This window comes from Pipra filicauda, unplaced genomic scaffold (genome assembly GCF_003945595.2).
Source record: "Pipra filicauda isolate LSUMZ 115617 unplaced genomic scaffold, ASM394559v2 scaffold60_size3304689_pilon, whole genome shotgun sequence".
Classification (NCBI taxonomy): Eukaryota; Metazoa; Chordata; class Aves; order Passeriformes; family Pipridae; genus Pipra; species Pipra filicauda.
Genome location: NW_024104765.1, coordinates 1,533,657 through 1,551,193, shown reverse-complemented (window position 1 = coordinate 1,551,193; position 17,537 = coordinate 1,533,657). Strand labels below are relative to the sequence as shown.

Sequence of the window (17,537 nt, the reverse complement as noted above, 5' to 3'; positions counted from 1 at the left end):
TTTTAAAAAAAAATCTAAACTTTTGGGGTTTATCCCCCTTCATCTAGCTTTAGTTTGTGGTAATTCTGCAGACACAGCCTTTGCAGTGATCCTGGTAAGATAGATACATGCCACTGCTTGTTCTGCTGCTGTCCCCTTCAGTTCAAAAGAAAACCATCTTCCTTTCCACTCCCATTTGCCAACTTCACTCAAGTAAAGTATTCAAATGTTTTTTAGCAGGAAAACAGTAAAGTGTTGGGCACTGGCAACTTGAAAACCCCTGTAGCTTAAAAATAATTACTTCTCCTTCCACAAGTATTTCCTCCCCAACTACTTCAGAGTGTGACCGCTTCCTTCATAGATGGGGGAAGCCTTTTCCGGAGTCTGGGATTGGGATTGTGTGTTGTGTGGGATCTGGGCGGTGCAGTGATGCTAGGACTCGGGTGCTGGGGGCTCACCCCCCCTTTCCAGACCCCTGCTCTCACCAGCTCTCCCCATCCTTGAGTGCCTCCCCTCCAGGGACTGAGCCTGAGCCCCTGGCACGGCTGTGGCAGCACAGTGAATTTGCTGTGGGCAGATGAACACTTTATTCTCTCTCCAGTTTTCTTTTGACATGGCATGACAGGTAGCTTTGCTTTAGGGTGGCTGGAGGAATATGACACACATTGCATTAACCCAGGGATACCAAACTGTGCTGATGGTGTTTCTTCTCTGAAGCTCCCCAGAAAAAGCAGAAACAAAGTAACAAATTTCATGTTTGATAAAATCAAAGCTTTGACAAAAGCCAGTATTAATTATTTTTTAAAGTTGGCTTGATAATTTTGCTGGTTTTGTTAGAACACCTTTCTGGTGTGATGTGCAGTTTCATAGACCACAGGGAGGTTTAGGTTGAGCTTTAAAGCTTATCTGTTTCTAATCCCCCTGCCATGGGCAGGGACACCTTCCACTGGACTAGGTTGCTCAAAGCCCCATCCAGCCTGGCCTTGAACACTTCAGGGACGGAGCATCCACAACTTCTCTGGGCAACCTGTTCCACTGCTTCACTACCCTCACAGTAAAGAAGTCCTTAGTATGTATGCATAAGTATGCACGTACCTATGGTATGATCTGGTAGAATAATCACAGAAGTATTAGTTTATCTGTTCTGCAGTTCTTCTCAGGGGCCTCGTATGTCTGGGCACTATATGAATGCAAGGAAAACAGTCTGTTGCAAAGTATCTACAGCTTAAAGGTTGGAGGAGGTATGTAATGGGCATAATCTAATTGTCATGTTTGACATAAAGACCTTCTGTGTTTAAAAAAAAAAAGGCATCACAACTTTTTTTTTCTAGAATTAAAAGGAAAAAACAGAGAGGGGTTTATGAAGATTCAGTGCTTGATTTTTTTAATGCCTGACTTTATTTTATTTTAGGTTGTTACAACTGAGTTGCCAGAACATTGGCCTACAGAACTTTGGAGGGTCACTTAATGGATTGCTGCAGCCTCTTAATTTCTCCATTGATCCTCTTCCCTGCATCGTGAGAACATTTTAGCCAGCACAGAACCTAGAAAAGTTACATGTAAGTCATGATTCCAATTCCTTTCTATTTAAAGAAAAAAATGAAAGAAAAAAGAGAAGAAAAGGTCTTGGGGAGTCAAGGTGGAGGCAGTAAATATCACACTTGATAAAAACACTGTAAAAGCTGTAATTCAACTGCAAACATTAGGTGGTGAATAAATTGCTATTGGAGTAGTTACCTGTCTTTTTAATGTAGATAGTGATTGTCATTTTGAAGGCTTTTCTAAGTGTTCTGCTACAACAGTAAACCACAGTAGTTCTTAAAATAGCTCTCTTTACCCCATTGCTCTAACTACACTTTGTTTTTCTCTGCAACTGGCTAAGCGTGTGTAGACCTACCTTGGTGTGCTGTTCCAAAGCTGCACGTGCTCCACATGAGTTTGGAGGCCATCATTTGCCCAGCAGGACTGCAGGCATCCCTGTATTTCTGCCATAATAAAATCCATATCCTTTTCCTTTGGGATTCCCAGAATACTTCCCTCAGAGGAGCCCTGATGTTGCTTCCTCTTTCAGCCTCAAAAGGCTCTGTAAGCATCAATAGCACCTTCATTGCCACCTTCAGCAACTTCCAGGTGGAATTAGGTGCTCCATCTAATTCCATTTGTAGGAAGGTGGATAGAGCTGTGCACAGATCTTCGAGGGACAGAGGAGACTGAGGGGACTGCAGACTCCTTCCTGTCTTCTCAGTCTGGGTTGTAGTTCCCAGTACATGTTGTGCTTTGATTTTTCTCTCAGGATGGGGAGGGACTGTGGTGCTGTGTGCATATTTCATTCCCCATCCCATAATGGCTAAGTCCTCCTCTTAAACCTTGCATAGCATCAGCCTGGCATGGAATTGGTGGGCTATTCTAGAGGAGAGAAATTGGTTTGACCCTTTGTAATTTGTCAGAAGTTCTAACCCTAATTCTGTGTTCTGAGGTGGAAGAAGCTTCTGGACCATTATAAGGATGGCATGGATGTGGTGGTCTGTGCTGTCTGGAGGGTGGTGTAACCCAGAGCTGCCAAGTTCAGGACAAGGCTTGAGCACAACTTAATTTCATTGATTTTTAAAACAAAAACAAATCTCCTTGTGGTTAAGAGGTTTTTATCTTTGAGATGGTGGTGTAGAACAGCTTGGCAAAAGGAGATAATACAGAGTTATGATTCAGTGTGGCACAATGGCCCTTGTTTGTTCACTGCAGTAACAAATTCATACAATGCAGTTTAATCAGAACAGGGCAGTGAAGCTGACCACAGCACTCCTTGCTGGTCAGTTTTTCTTGAATGCTTAGTAACACCACTTTTAATCTTAGGAACTGATTTGTAATACTACTTCTAAAAACCTGTGAGTGTTTTGAAACTGAAGCATTTACATTAGAAGTGTACCTTCATTTGAGGTGCTTTATTTGCTTATGGGACAATAAAAGATTTATTTAAAACAAGAAGAGCCTTTTGCAAAAGGAGGATAGTGTTTTAAAGAGAAGGAAAATTTTTTTTCTGGTATGATGAGCAAAAATAATGGTGAAGAAGTAGGCAGTGGAGAAAGTCTGGGTAGTAATCCACTGTCAAAGAGGCCTTACAAGGTGTGGGTTTGATTTTGTTTTCCAAAAAAGGGAGAGTGTTGCCATTTCCTTATGGGCTTGGCAATATATGGTACAGTTATTAATCAAATCCCCAATAGCAGGAATCATCTGACTACAGGAAGATTTTGGTTCTGTCTTGAAATTTGTTTTTAGTGCTTGTCTTAAGGGAAGAAAACTTGAAAATATGAGTTGTAACAGCTAGGCAGGCAGAAATAACTTGTTGTTCATTAGTCCTCCTTAGCACTGTTCCCATGAGGTTTGGAAGCCTTATTCACAATTTTTTGCAGGCTTTTGAAAAACTTATCGTTAGGCATCTTGTAAATTCACTATTAAAAACACTTCCAGAGAAACAAACTTTAAAAATATCATCCTTGTTAGGGACTTGAAAAAGCAGCCAGAAATTGAGTAGACATAAATGGGGAAAAAAACCCTCTCTCTCATTCCAAGTGGTGCATAGGAAGTTTTGTCTTGCTTCTTATTCTGCTACAAATAATCAGATGTCTCCATTTCCAGCAGTAAAATTGGGTCTGATGAAACTGAATGAACTTGAAAACCAGTGTAAGGATATAGGAGCCATCATCAAATATGTGCTTTCCTTACCTTTTTTTCCTTTGGGTTTATTTTTTTTCTTTCTCTTTTAAGTGTGGTTGTGTGCTATGCATCATTTTTGAAACATGATGTGTGCTCTAACTCCTAGAAAACACAAGCATCACCTCACAGGTTGTTGGCCGCGGTGGCACCCGTTGTGTGTGCGGATCTGTGCCAGCACAGGCAGATGCGAGGGCAAGCTGCTGGCTGCTTATTTGATTTCTCAGTGTTTCCCACTGTCTGGCTATTTTTGATGACAGACTCTGCTTGTAACAATTACCTTGTTATAGCAATTTCCGTAGAAAGAAGTGAACTTTCCCTTGTTAATTAGCCCTGCTGGAAAGAGCAGTTGCACAAGGTTGACCCAGTTGTAACAACTGTGGTGGTCTTGCTTTTCCCTGGGTGCAGTGTATTTCATAAACAAGTATGGCTTCCCCCATTCCTTTATTATTTAGTTTTTATAATACTACTAGAATGCTGATTGATATGATCTCTATAAAAATAGTACTTACTGATGTTTGAATTCAAAGCAGAAAATACCTTCCTTGTTCTGATGGAGCATATTGAAAAACCCTGTTATGGTGCATGTGCCAAGATACTAAAATAAAACATTTCTCCAGGTCCTCTGGGATTTAACGCTGGGTAGGTTAGACTGAGTGTATTATAATGAAGGTGTACAGGTTTTGAGGAGAATCTGTACTCTTTGCTGAGCAGCTCTCCATTTGTTATCCCAAATAGTCAGGAATGACGGAGTACATACAGAGCTTTGCTCGGGCACTGGGGACGTGGCTGTGCCTTGGAGCAGATGTTGGGGCATGGCTGCTGGCATCCTAGCAGAGACAGGCGACTATTCTTAGTGGTGGCCATGCTCTGTTCACATTTCTTGCTTTGTTTTATGAGTGTGTTTTCCTTTAAAAGTGGCAAAAATAGCATCCCAATCAATGTCATTCTGCTTCTAATAAATAGACCTCATTTGTACTGCTTATCCAATATTGAAAATTCAGCAAGGACCAAAAAGTGCCTTATACAGGATAAAAAAATAAGACAACCCAAAACTCATAAAACTCTGTACAGTAATTTCATATTTTCTAGGTAGGAGTTCTTTGGAGTATTTAAAAAAAATTTAGAAAGATTTCTTGAAATATATCCTATGGCCATCTGTAGGCAGATGTAAATAATGAAAAATTTTAATATGCAGATTTTGATGCTTAAATGTCTGTCACCCGCCTACCACCACAGCCTGGGAAAAATGTATCTTTTTTAAATCTGCACTTAAAGGTCAGGTAATTTGACAGACTTAAGAAGGAAATCAGATTTCTGAAGGCAAAATTACATCTCTTTGAACACTGACTTACCAAACACTGCTAGCTGTCAGCACCAAACCCTCTGCCTGAGGGCTGTGGCCATACCTGAGGACATAGTTGGGTTTATCCTACTGGATGTGTGAGATGTGACCACATCTGCATTTCATGATATTTCTGTTGGAGTGCTGGTTTTATAACAGCGAAGGCATTTTCTTACCCATTTTATGGTACTGGCCATATCAGGACTCTGTACCTTGTGCACCAGTGTGTGGAGCATCTCCTGCCTATGGGACCTTCACGACCTCCAATGGCATCCTGACCTGGGCATCATGCTCACAACTGCCAAAAAGCACTTTCCTCAGATCTAGGGGAAATCTTCTTTGCCGAGAAATAATCCAGTTACTCCTCCTGCCCCAATACCCCCCTCTTGAGGATGCATAAAGCCATTGACCACTGCCAACACTGCGTCAGTCCCTCTGTGTGATCGTGCTCCTCAGCACCATTAGTACCTCTGTACCTGAAGCAGACTGCACCCCCAGCATGGGTGGCTGGGGACAGCTTTTGATAAGTGTTTGCTGCAGATATATCTGTTGACTAAATATATTTTTTATTTAGATGTGCATATGCGTGTATATGTAAATTAAACATACATATATATAAGCTACATATATGTATGTATGTATAATGTTTAAATAAAATATTTATCTGGACAAATATAATCAGTATGATGTGAAAAGCTCCAATGTAGCTTCACACACAGCTGCTGCGCGTGCACATGTGTGTGAGTGGTGAGCCAACGTCCCTTTCCAGAGGTTTCTGACCAAGATTCCCATACCAAAGGCATCCCCATTTGGGTACACACAGCAACCGTGGGCTGTACGGCCAAGAGGCGCATTCTGCCTGTGTTTAGCTGGTAACAACAGAGGAGGATTGTGGTGTTTGTTGAAGCACAGCATGCCATATGAAACCAAATTATTCTGACACCTCTGCCCTTGTTACCATTGACCACAGGTTTGTTTGTTCGTCACCCCAGTGGCACGACAAGCTGCGTGGACACGCAGTGTCATTGATCTGTTTACTCAGTGTTTCCCATGTGGTCACCGTGTTGTGGTGAGGACTTTTGTTTTTTGCTGTGGCAGGTGACAGCCCGGGTGTGTGAGTGTGCCAGCCCAAGGGACTGAGTCACAGCCCTCCCTCCGACAAGGGCTGGCAGCACTTCCCCTTACCCAGGGCGGTGAGATGCTGGCCCATCTCTGCAGGACATACCTGCCCCTACGTTGCTTTATTATTTTTTTTTTACAGAAAAGTCTGAGAGATGGTGATGGCAAGACCGACTTTCTCTGTAACCCAAACCAGTGAAAAGTAAAATCCATCTCACCACATCAGTTTTGTTTTCACTGCTGGTTCAACATCTCCCCTCCCTCTGGCAGAACCCTGCACAGTCATTCAGTGCCCGGCTTGGGGGTGGTGTGGTTGTTAGCTCAGTGGTGTATGACCCATTTATTTTCATAATACTTAGATACCCGTGCTTCTGCAGCATTCAGCACACAGGTCCTGCGACCTAAATCCTCGGCAGAAAAGCACACACCTGATTTCAGCAGCGTGCGTGGAGAGAGCAGCTGGCTCTGCCCTTGGCTTGTCAGGAGCTGCAGGAAAGTGATGCGCTTTTCGGTCTAGCGGGCAGTTGATGAACAAGGGCAGGTAAAGGCACATTTTTCTGGAGATAGCATTTTGTCTTCGATGATTTATTTAAATATTGATTGCTAGCTGATAGGACATGTTTCCTGTTATGATGTACAAAGAGTTGAGACATAAAAGCGTTGTATTGGATGATTTTCTCTCTGTAACAACTTACAGTTCCAGCGACACCAAGGTGATTAATGGCACAAGATTGTTCATTCTCACCATCCCCAGATATGGCATCACCTATCATCCTGTTGAGTCTGGTTTTAAGATGGACCTTTTTTCCTTTATTTCTTTTTTACTCAGATAGTTAAATTAGTTTTCTGTAGGTTTTCAGATGATAATTAGGTTCATACTCATGTTACTTTCTATAAATGGAAACAATCAGGCATAGGATACACAGGAGAGTAAACTGGCATCATAGTAGACCTGAGAGTTTTAGGTATAAAATTAAAGAGTAATTTGCAAAGTGACTTAAAGTAAAGTGGATTTAAACACAATGAAATCATCCTTGACAGCAATTTGTTTGAAGTTCTTCTACTGTTATGAGTGTAAAGGGATTTTTTTTTTTAATTGCCAGTTTCTGGGTAGAGTATTCAGCATAATTTCTCACAGGTAAGTGAAGCATTAACTCCTTGTACCTCGGTAGTTTGGTCAGTGGGGGGAGAAACTGAAAGTTAGGGGGAGGCAGACACCTTCTCTACTTCATCATTTGAAAATCAGTCAGGGGTCAGCTAACTTTGAGAAGGACTCTACCAGGTAACTGAGATAAAAAAAACCTATTAAATGTATGAAAACTCAACAGGATCCTGGGCGGTAGATACACATAGCATGCAAATAGCTGTCTTCAATGTTTAACAGAATATAATAGCACTCTAGATAAATGGGAGAAAGAGTAATAGCATCCCCTTTTCAAATGAGTTTGTTTTGCATCCCTTGTTCAGATGAGCCATGAGTTTTGGAGTTTTTGCATTTATATACTTTTGTTGTAGGTGTTGGAAGTGTGGGCGGCCATGAAAAAGCAGTGGTTACAATTAAGATTTTCCATTTATTGCCCTTTGTGTACAACTAAAAATAAGATTCAAATGCTTCAGTATTTGTAGAGCAAGCATAATACTTCCCTTAGCTCTGATGACTGGCTCGCCTGCAGCTTCGTCTCTGTCTGGTGAGTGAGTCCTAGGCTTAAATGCTTGTAAAAGGGTCTCTGTTGGAAGGAGAGTCAGAGCTTACTTGCACTGTGATCTGGCTGTGTTAATTCATCAACTTCTTATTTAAAAAAAAAAAAGAAAAAGGAGTTAGGCTTAGTGCATAATTAAGAGGTAGCGATGAAAAATTTAGGAAGAATTGTTCTGCTCTCTGGAAAAAGCAGCTTTGGAGAGGATTGAAAGATCTTTAAAGTTAGCCTTTCAAAACTTCACTGGTATACCTGGAACTGTTGATCCAGAACTTCATCTTCTGGCAAAGAAAAAGGAAAAAAAGGAAATCTATACAAATTTTTTGAGCTTAAGAAACAAATTCTCAGGATTAACTTTTGGCATGTAAAATCCTTTGGTTTCCTCTTTAGGGTGACAGTATTGAAATATGCTGCCTTGGTAGCTTTTCCAGGTAGTTGCACTGGTTCGGAATCCACTAAATTAGTTGCAGTATCTTGAGCTACTTAATCTGTTATGACCACATTAATTGATACGTCACCTCATGGCCAAGAGAAATATTAAAGAGAGATGTCAGTGTATGCAGGGAAATTCATAGCTTCATGGTGTCAGCTTTGGTGCTGTCCCAGCTACACTCATTAAGTAGCCGTGGCATTTCCAGAGAATGAGTGTGCCTGTGCATGTGCACGTCTAATGTCATTCTTGCAATCGATGGGTAAGAGAGAGCATCTATCCAAGAGCTGCAGGACCAAAGGTAGAGGCTAAATGCTTGCTTTCTGCTGCGTGGCATCTTCAGCATCATCACTTTCTTGCTTCATGACCTTCCTGACTTCGTCAGGCTTGGCAGAGTAGCAGAGGTGTTGGTCTTGAAAAGCAGGCTGCGTAAGACAATAAGTTTTTGCTCTGAGTAACACCACGTGGTGCGGAGGATGTGGGGTGCTGGGGGCAGCTAGAGGCACATGTGCTTGTTCCATGGACTAGTCACGCTGTCAGTGGTGAGTCTTTCATCAGGCAATATGAAATCCCTTTAAATTTGCTTGGTGTAATCCTCCCCCTTTTCCTAGGAGAGCTCGGTGCCTGTCATTGCTGCCTTACTTTTGCCTTTTTGCTGAAACGTGCCTTTTTGGTTTTACATCTGTGCCTGCCCGATGGACCAGTCTGGATACAAAGTACGAACAGCAAGAGAGCTAATGCAGCAATCAAGACTTTGAATATTTCAGGTGGGAACGGGCAAAACTTTAGCAATAATTAGTTTCCCCCACGGTGGTTGCTGCAGGGAATTATATTACATCTGTTATAATCACCCGCATGTCTCAGTCGTGTGGGTGACCAGATGCTGACAAGCGGCTTAATTGTTTGTTGTAATATTTTTCTGTGGAATTTTCTCTTTCCGGTACAGCTGTAGAGATGATTTTTTTCTCCCCGCCTGCCCTTTTTTTTCTACTGCTGTGCCTGCTGCAGGTGAGTTCAAACCTGAAGATAACAGCAGGAGAGAGTGCAGCATGTGTGTCATGTGGCAGCGGTGCTCACGCCGCTCACTGCGGCTGCACTTTCCAGCTGGATGAGACGTGCTGGTCTCTTCCAGAGGTATCGCCACACGGGCTATTTTTAGAGATGGCATATAGGGCGCGTTGTGCAACTATCAGTACCCACTGCTGGGCTCTTCATTTTTTCCCTTGTATGGTGATGAGGTTTTTAAGGTGTTTAGCTTTCTCTTGAAGAGGTGGAAGGATCTCTTTTTTAACTACTTGTAGAGCTGCTCCAGGGAATCCGTGAAGTTGTGTTTTCTGTACACAGTTTGAAGGGAACAGTCCTGCATGTGACCACTAAGTTAGGAATAGTGTAAGTGACCCAAACAACATGGTTGAGATTTTCAGCTGAGGAGCTCTAACAACCTATTGGGTTGCAGAGCAGAACTGCTACCTCAGGAAACCCCCAGCTTGGGGGTTTTTTTAACTTTACCGCAGCAAACAAGCTGCACTCAGGCATTTTTACAGTTGTCATAAACTCTTTCTGTGGCTCTCAGTTTCTGGAGTCCTTTTAAGAGCCGCCTCATGCTGTACAGGAGGTCCTGTGAGATGGGATATGGTGCAGCCTCACAGTGAGAGCAGAGCTGGACACAGCAGCGGACTGTTGGCTCATGCCTGCTGCTGCTGGAGGAGCAGAGCTGGCCGGTCACAGGCTCCTTACTGCATTGCTCAAATAATGCAAAAACATTAGCAGTGGAGATTTGCTGTAATGGTGTGTTTTAAGTGCATCTTTGCTCTGCCAGCTTCACTTTTAATGCACTCGGTTAAGGAACGCTTTGGAGGTTGCTGCTAATGGATGAATCTCCCAGAAAATTGGAATTTTCAAATAAGATTGACACTTTAGAGTGAGAAATATAAATCTAAGAAGAGTATTTCAGCAGAGGTTTGTAATTAGGAATGAATGGAGGGAATTTGTACGCGCAGTCTGTGGAAGGGCACAATGGAAGGTGAAATTGCACCCTCTGCGCTGAATGAGGGATGAAAGCCAATGTATCAGTGTCATGGCATGACAGTGTAGAGTATAAATGATACTGTCACTGAGTGCTGCAGAAGGTATCATGGGAATTCCACTCCAGTAAATTACATTACTTAGACAGACCTGAAGGCATTGTGTCTGAATGATTGGAGAGAAAAAAAGTTGTCAGCACAAAGCAGAAGATATTATAGAACAACTGGCTGCAGGGTTGGAAAGCAGTGTTTTTCTGATGTTTACCATGCAAAGCTTTTCAGATGCTTTTAAATTTCTTTTTTGGTTGAATTACAAATGTATTGATGAAGCAATAGTATTTTTTGAGATGGTGTCTGGACTGGATACCAGCCCGAAGCTAAAGGTTTGAGTATGCATAGCTCCCATTTTTTCATTAGGAATTGGGACTCCTTCAGACTTGAGAAAAATCTAGTCATATGTTCCCAGCTCAAGCAGTGTTTTTATGTGTTGCTTCATTTGACTGAGGACTTGCTTTTTGGGCTGAATTTTGCTTGTGGCGTAATTCTAGCATAGGTTTGTGGGGAGAGGTGGGTTGTTGCTGTTGTCACTAGCAGTGAGGGGCTGGACTGTGGTGAGCAGCAGCAGATCACGGGACACAAACTTTATGGTGTCATTTAGAGGCATGGTCAGGTCCATGATGTGGGCAGGTAGGAAGGAGCATGATGTCATGGTGACAATGCGGCAAAAATCCAGACACTTCAGGCCTTTCAGCATGAATGCATTGATCATGTGTGTTCCTCACACTGTTCTGCTTGTTGCCCACCAAACCCCACAGTGATGGTGTTAAGTGGAATAGTTATTTCTGACAATTTTTTCTCTGTAATGACCTATTACATCCACCCGCACAGGGGCAGTACCTTAGAGATGGGGCTTAACTACTTCTCTATCTCTGACTTCACATGCAGACAACACCTGCAAGCTCCTGTAATTTCCTAGTTTGCTCATGGGTGAGACAGCCCAGCTCCCACAGTTCTCCCAAAGTGCTGTTCGATGATGAAATGGCTACTCCCCAAAGATGCTACATTTCATTCCTGCAGTACATAATAACCTCTGCCTGTCTTGGGGCTTCTTGTAAAACTTCATCAGACTTTGTCCTGCATATTTTTCCACTTGCCTACCCACAAAAAGCATCACTGAAAGTACATGCTATAGGTAATGAAAAGAGAGTGGGCTTTGTTTCTCCTCCCCAAAACTTGATTTTCAGCAAAGCCCACACAAGGCAGGACGATGGACATGCAGCACAGTTAAATTAGAAGTCCTTCACACAGGCTTCTTGACATGGAGATGCTGATTCAAGTTGTGGGAACATTAACGAGGAAATAGGGTCAAACTGAAAGGTACTGACTCTAGGAAGGTTGCAGTTCAAATGCTTCCATAGAGGGGATTCAGCCCTTACAGCCTGTAGCTGGAAACCAAAGCATCAAACCCACAGATAGTGTGAAAAAGCAGTCAGGCATCTGTGGAAAAGATATCCTATGTGTGATGGGATTCAATAGCAGAGAAATTTATTAGTGGGTCCTGACCATAGCCAAAGGTGAGTGGGAGGAAGGAAAGTGTAATTTCTATCTATACTTCCCACATTCGAACTGGTTTGGAGTAGCCCAGGGTGTAGGACTGTGTCTATCCATCTGTCTGTCTGGATAAAAAGGGAAATTCAGATGTTAGAGGTGTAAAGTTTATCCTTAGACCATCATTGTCATGGGACACTACTATGCCTGCTGAAGCACCTGCTGGTAGAAGTATTCAAAATCTTCTGTCACTCACTTCTCCTGTGGTACTTTGTGTCAAAAGCTGGCATTTTGACACATCTCGGTTTTTGCATGTTGGGAAAGCAAATGCTTTTTTTATATTTAGTGTCATTCCTGTAGTCGTGATCAAGCCATGTTTTTAAAATGTGGCTCTTTGTAGTCAAGCCATGGAAGACCCACTAGTTCTCACGGCCTTAGCTATTCATATGATGCCATTTTCCTCTTCCCATGCTTGGTCCTGCAGCATGAATGCCTTTAACCATCACCTGGGAAGTCATCATGGCCACTCATGGGAGTGACAGGTGCAAAACTGGACTCTAAATGCTGAAAAGCACCGTGATTGCAAGAGTGGGATAGAGCAGGAGAAGGAATGACCAAACTCTATGCCTTAGGGAAGACTGGGAGACTTACCAGTATTGGTTTAACTGAGAGAGATATTGAGCTTGCTCAGTCAGATTGGTATCCCCCTCGCAAATGTATTTTGTTGTGTAAATGACTCCCTGCTGTCCCAGAAAATTATCACTATCTCTTCCTAATCTTATACACTGGATTTCTAAATGATCGATCTTGGTGCAAGAAAGCTGTTGTTTAGTAAGTGTAACTTGCTAACAAATCAGTGGTTTAATCTTAATTCTCGCTGCTGTGAGATAACACAGGGCTTTTGATAACACAGGGCTGCAAAGTTTGACATCGTAGAAACTTCTCTATAAACTGATTTTCTTGCCAAAAAGCCATCTCATTACCATTAATTCCCTTCTTATCGTTAGTGTTATTAAACTGCCGATTGATGTGTAAAAACTGCCATTTACATGAAGTTCACAAAACTGCAGTAAAAGAGACTTTTGTTCTGACTTGGTAGGGAAGAAAAAAAAAAACAGCTAAATAACACTAGTTCTACGGCAGAGATGCTCATATAAAGACATGTTCTGAACAATAAGATCGTTTATCCATGTATGACATAAGTATATAGGAATTTAAATAATGAGAGATCTTGTGAAATGCAGCAAAACGCACACCACTGGTATTGTGAAGCTTCCCTTCTTTAAAGCCCTATTCTCAGGGAAAAGCAGCTTTACTTTTGCTTTGAAAATCCATTATCATAAGCCTTTTTGGAAAAAAGCGTTTGTCTTAATGCAATATTAAAGCAATTTTACACCCTAAGAGCAGCTCTTTCATAAGGTAAAGTGCAGTCCCATATGTGTATGTAATTGCCATTTATAATACTTTGCACAGCCCTAACTTCCCCAAAATTAAGAAAAACACTAACCTTTCTAGGCTTTCCTTTTCCTAATTGTTTTGTTCTCCTTATCTTTCTTCCCCAAAATATTCTTTTTTTAAAATCCCTTCTTGGGAGAAAAAAAAAAAAAAAGACACAGAATGATCTCTGGATTCATTGCAAAACACTGCTTGAAGGAAGCATTTTAAGAGTTTGGGTTAAAAAGTTTCTGCTTCTTTCAAACTGCATGGGTGACATTGCTATTTTGGGAGACCATGCCATCTGCTTGTTAACCAAAAAGAAGGGAAGATATTCCTAGTTCTAGTATAGATTTTTGGGTTGATTCCACATAAAATTCCCAACTGATCTTCGCTCCTGTTTGCCCCCTCTATAAGTTAGGGAGAACAAGGCCACTCATCTCTTCACAGTTCCCAGGGGAAAGATCCTCAAGCTCATGGTCCTGACTGAGTAGGACATGGTTGTTCACAACAGACACAGCCCGTCATGACGTATGAGGTCCATAATTCCTCTCTGCAGATACTAAAAGCTATGACGAGGAGTAAAAGAACAATATAGTGCCCAACACCTGATGTGCCACAGGTGACTGCTACCTGCAGGTGAAGAAGTGGGTGTTTGGGAGAGGCTTCGTTGGGTTTTGTTGGAGGAGTTTGGGTTTTGTTTGCTTTTGAGTAAGAAAGGGGGAGGACAAGTTTTCTGAGGTTTTTCTTGCTTTTGGGGGTAAAATAGAGGAGGAGGACAAAGTTTCCTGGCCCACAAGGCAGCCATCTACCAGGTAGTGCAGGCGGAAAAGGTGCACGAACTAGAGAGAACAGTAAGACTGTCCTCCCCTAGGTGGAGAGAAACGGCAGGACTTGTACGGAGTGCAGATGGGTCGAAGGAAGAGGTTTACATGAGCAACGTGGAGTCTATGTATTATGTCCTGCGAGTCTGGGGAAATAGCACAGGGAAATGTGGAAATGTGAGAAGAGGTTACTGTAGTCCTCCACAGGTGATGAAAACATTTGTCTGCTAGAGGAGAGATTTCAGTCTATCTTATATTGCTGGAGTATTTGCAAATACATATGTATCATCGTTACAGTATCTTCCTGACTGGCAAAATATTTCATCCAATCTCTGTTGACAGAAAAGATTGCCTACTGATAATTGCTTTGCTTAAGTGTCTGATAATATGCCAGAAATGAGAGCATTCTCTGTTAGGTCATCTTTAATTATGCATGTACCACCTGTCAGCTTTAAATCGGGAGAAGATTAGTTTTCTCATTGGATTTAGAATAGGGAAAAGAAGAGAGCCTTCAGCAAGAGGACTAGGCTGTTGCAAACAGTATCTATGGGGGAGTTTCACAAGCAGTCTCCTCATCATCTCTAGTCATGGATACCGCTGTTGGCACATGCGGAAATATTTGAAATATAGCCTAAGCTAGCTGCCGTAGCAATGGGTTTTGCAGGAAGAGGATTTCAGACCATCTGTTGCATTTTATAGTTTTCATCTTTCCCCATTTCAAAGGGAGAGGGAGAGCTAGGGTGGGGGAGGACACGTGGCAAGTCGTGGCTCCTTTGGCAGTGCTGGGAGGAAATCCCCCCCTAAAAGCCATATGAGGGGGTTATTCACTTACCACTGACGAAAGCACACAATAAAACTAGTGAGGACAATGAAGACGTGCCAAACTAATAAGAAATTAAGGGCTCAAAAGACTGAAAAATTATGAGAGTGGGTGCTTTGCAGAAAACCTTAACAGGGAAAGATGGTAAAGATCTCTGAGGATATTAAATTAAGGGGATTGCTATTACCAAGACTACTTACAATATTAAAAATTACGTTGGAGAGGAAATTTATCTTTGTACAGCGTGGGGAGGTAGTAATTGTTTGGGAATAGTTGGAGAGGTTTTCAGTTCATGGGAGAATACTAGCTGTTTATTTGGTACAGTAATAGATTTTAGGAATCTCCTTGGTTTTCTGGTCTTCTTTACTCCAAGGCTAGTTTGGCTGGTTGTCCTCTGAAATGCACCATTTGTACCAGAAAACAGAAATGGTCTTTGTTAGACTTCTCCACTGCTTTCGGCAGAAGAGAACGTCACTCGCCCTGTCAGATGTTGCTCCTGCTGCTTCTTGCCTATATATCTGAGTGGCCTGTGCTTCCCCCTCTGTGGGATTTTGGTTTTCCAGCTTCTGTCATCACTGCCTTAGCCTCCTGAAAAGAATTCCTAGACTGGTTAGCTGACACTGATTGTTTTTCCTGGTAATACCTTCAGCCAGAGCTATTTCTGAAAATCTGGGATTTGGAACAGTAGGTCAATTTGTAAAACAACAAGAACGAGCGAAGAGGGACAGATGGCTGTGGATGCGAGAGCATGTTTCTGTTCAGCTTTTGCTGATGCTTCGTTGTTGCATGAGCATTTGAGGCTGTTGTTTTGAATTGCTAAAGTGGTTGTTGCTCCTTTGCTGCAAAGACTGGCCTATGGCACTTGTCATGTCCCCCACTCCGCTCAGTAGGGCTACACAGCAGGCTCCCTCTGCAGAAGCTTGCAGTGCCTTTGCACACAAGGACATGGAAAGGATTTGCAAGATGAGTGGATTTTCTGCTGAGAAATCTGGCTGTGCTTTTCCTGACCTTTTCTCCCAGCAACTGCAGTGGGTGAGGCTTGCCTGATGATTCCTTTGCTCAGTGTAAGGTTGCCAGTCTCACCTTTCTTTGTTATTCCTGTGTAAATGATGAGAACTTCTCCATCTTCTGTTGTGCTGCAGGATTTTGCTCAATTCCTAAACAGATTCTGATGGATTCAGAATTGCTTGCTTCTCTCTCACTGAATAGTGATTCCAGTAGCATCACCTCAATGTAGCTGAACTTTACTGAGCTGAAATGGAAAAGTGTGCGGGTGTGCCACAACCTTTTTTTCCCTTGCTCATGATTCATTCAGCCTTTCTTTCCACTCTCCTATTGCATGCTTAAAGGGCTCTCCAATCGTGCAGTGATCACTGGAAGACATCTCTTTTGTAGAGGTTCCTTCATTAAATATGAGGGTGTATGCATCTCCTTATCCTTCTGCTACTGCTGAGCTGTGCAGCTCCACTGAGCACTGCGGGAGGTGTCTTGTTGACCGGTTTGAGGAATGGCCATACTCTGCCATTGAATGTAGTGAATGTAGTACTCTGCTTTTGTCTCTGAAAAACTGGGCAACTAGATGAAATTCAAGAATACCTGTAAGAATTGAAATACTTAAAACCATCTGAGCTCTTCTGGCTTGCAAAATGCGGCTTATATAGTCCTCAGGTCTGGCTGATCCTGGGGGCTCTCTCTTGTCCTATATTTTACAGATGATTACTTAAACTACCTAGAGCAGTTTTTCTGGAAAACCTTCCTGTTCCCAAACCCAGGATGTCATTGGGTCCTATCTAATGACTACCTACCCCTTTTCTCTCCTGGACTCTTCACTGGACCTTGTCCGCTGCCTTGGTCACAGAAGGGGCTTCATTTATCCTCTTCATTTCCCACTGGGACACTTGTTTAACATTTCTCTTGTAACCTCTGGTGTGTTGCTGGTTTTAGGCTTCACATTTTTTTCCTTTCCCATTTCACTCTTTTAGAAACACTACAGTAAAGCTCTTCACATGTCAGATTTAGTATCTGTTATAGTAGAGACTCCCTACAGGATTCATACTTTTCCTTCCATAGCAGTGCAACAGTGCTTGATACTGAAGCTGGTGAAATTCAGAGCGATGTGTTTACATTGAGCTATCTGACTGTATACACTGCTAATTTTAAGAGGAAGGGGAACCCTTCTTGGGATAATTAGTTTTGCCATGTTTATAGACACGATCTCTTACTGAAGCATGTTTTTCCTGACTCCGAGTAGGCTGCTGACAGCTGGTATTACAAGAGTTCACTGGGAGTCTCATGGTCCATGTGTCCTTACGTATACACAGCACCGACAAGATGAAGCCAGGGAGAGATAACGAAGGCAGTGATGCTAAACACTTTAGCAGTGCCCAGTAGTGAAGCATTTGAACTACCAGCCTGAGCCAAGTTCCAGCTCCTGTCTGTATGGATGTACTGATCAGGAAAATCACCTTGTCCTTTAACAGATTTTACCAATCTGGATGAATAGTCGAGAAGTCAGCGGGATCATCTCTGCTTTACTTACTGCCCTGGCAGTGGCAGCACAAGCTCCTAAATTAGGGGGGTTGCCTGTGCCCACATGGCCCATCGGTGCA

At 42.5% G+C, this 17,537-nt stretch overlaps 1 protein-coding gene across 2 annotated transcripts in view; it reads left to right on the top strand.

Annotated features, from left to right (window-relative positions):
- BACH2 (BTB domain and CNC homolog 2) overlaps positions 1 to 17,537 on the top strand; it is a 188,844-nt gene that overhangs the window by 105,675 nt on the left and 65,632 nt on the right. The window contains exon 4 of one of the 2 annotated variants that reach the window (XM_027743604.2): positions 1,391 to 1,538. The gene's annotated coding sequence lies outside the window, so the exon portion shown is untranslated. Of the gene's footprint in view, positions 1 to 1,390; positions 1,539 to 6,646; positions 6,693 to 17,537 lie in introns of those variants that run through there. The other variant, XM_027743602.2, reaches the window with a different exon arrangement.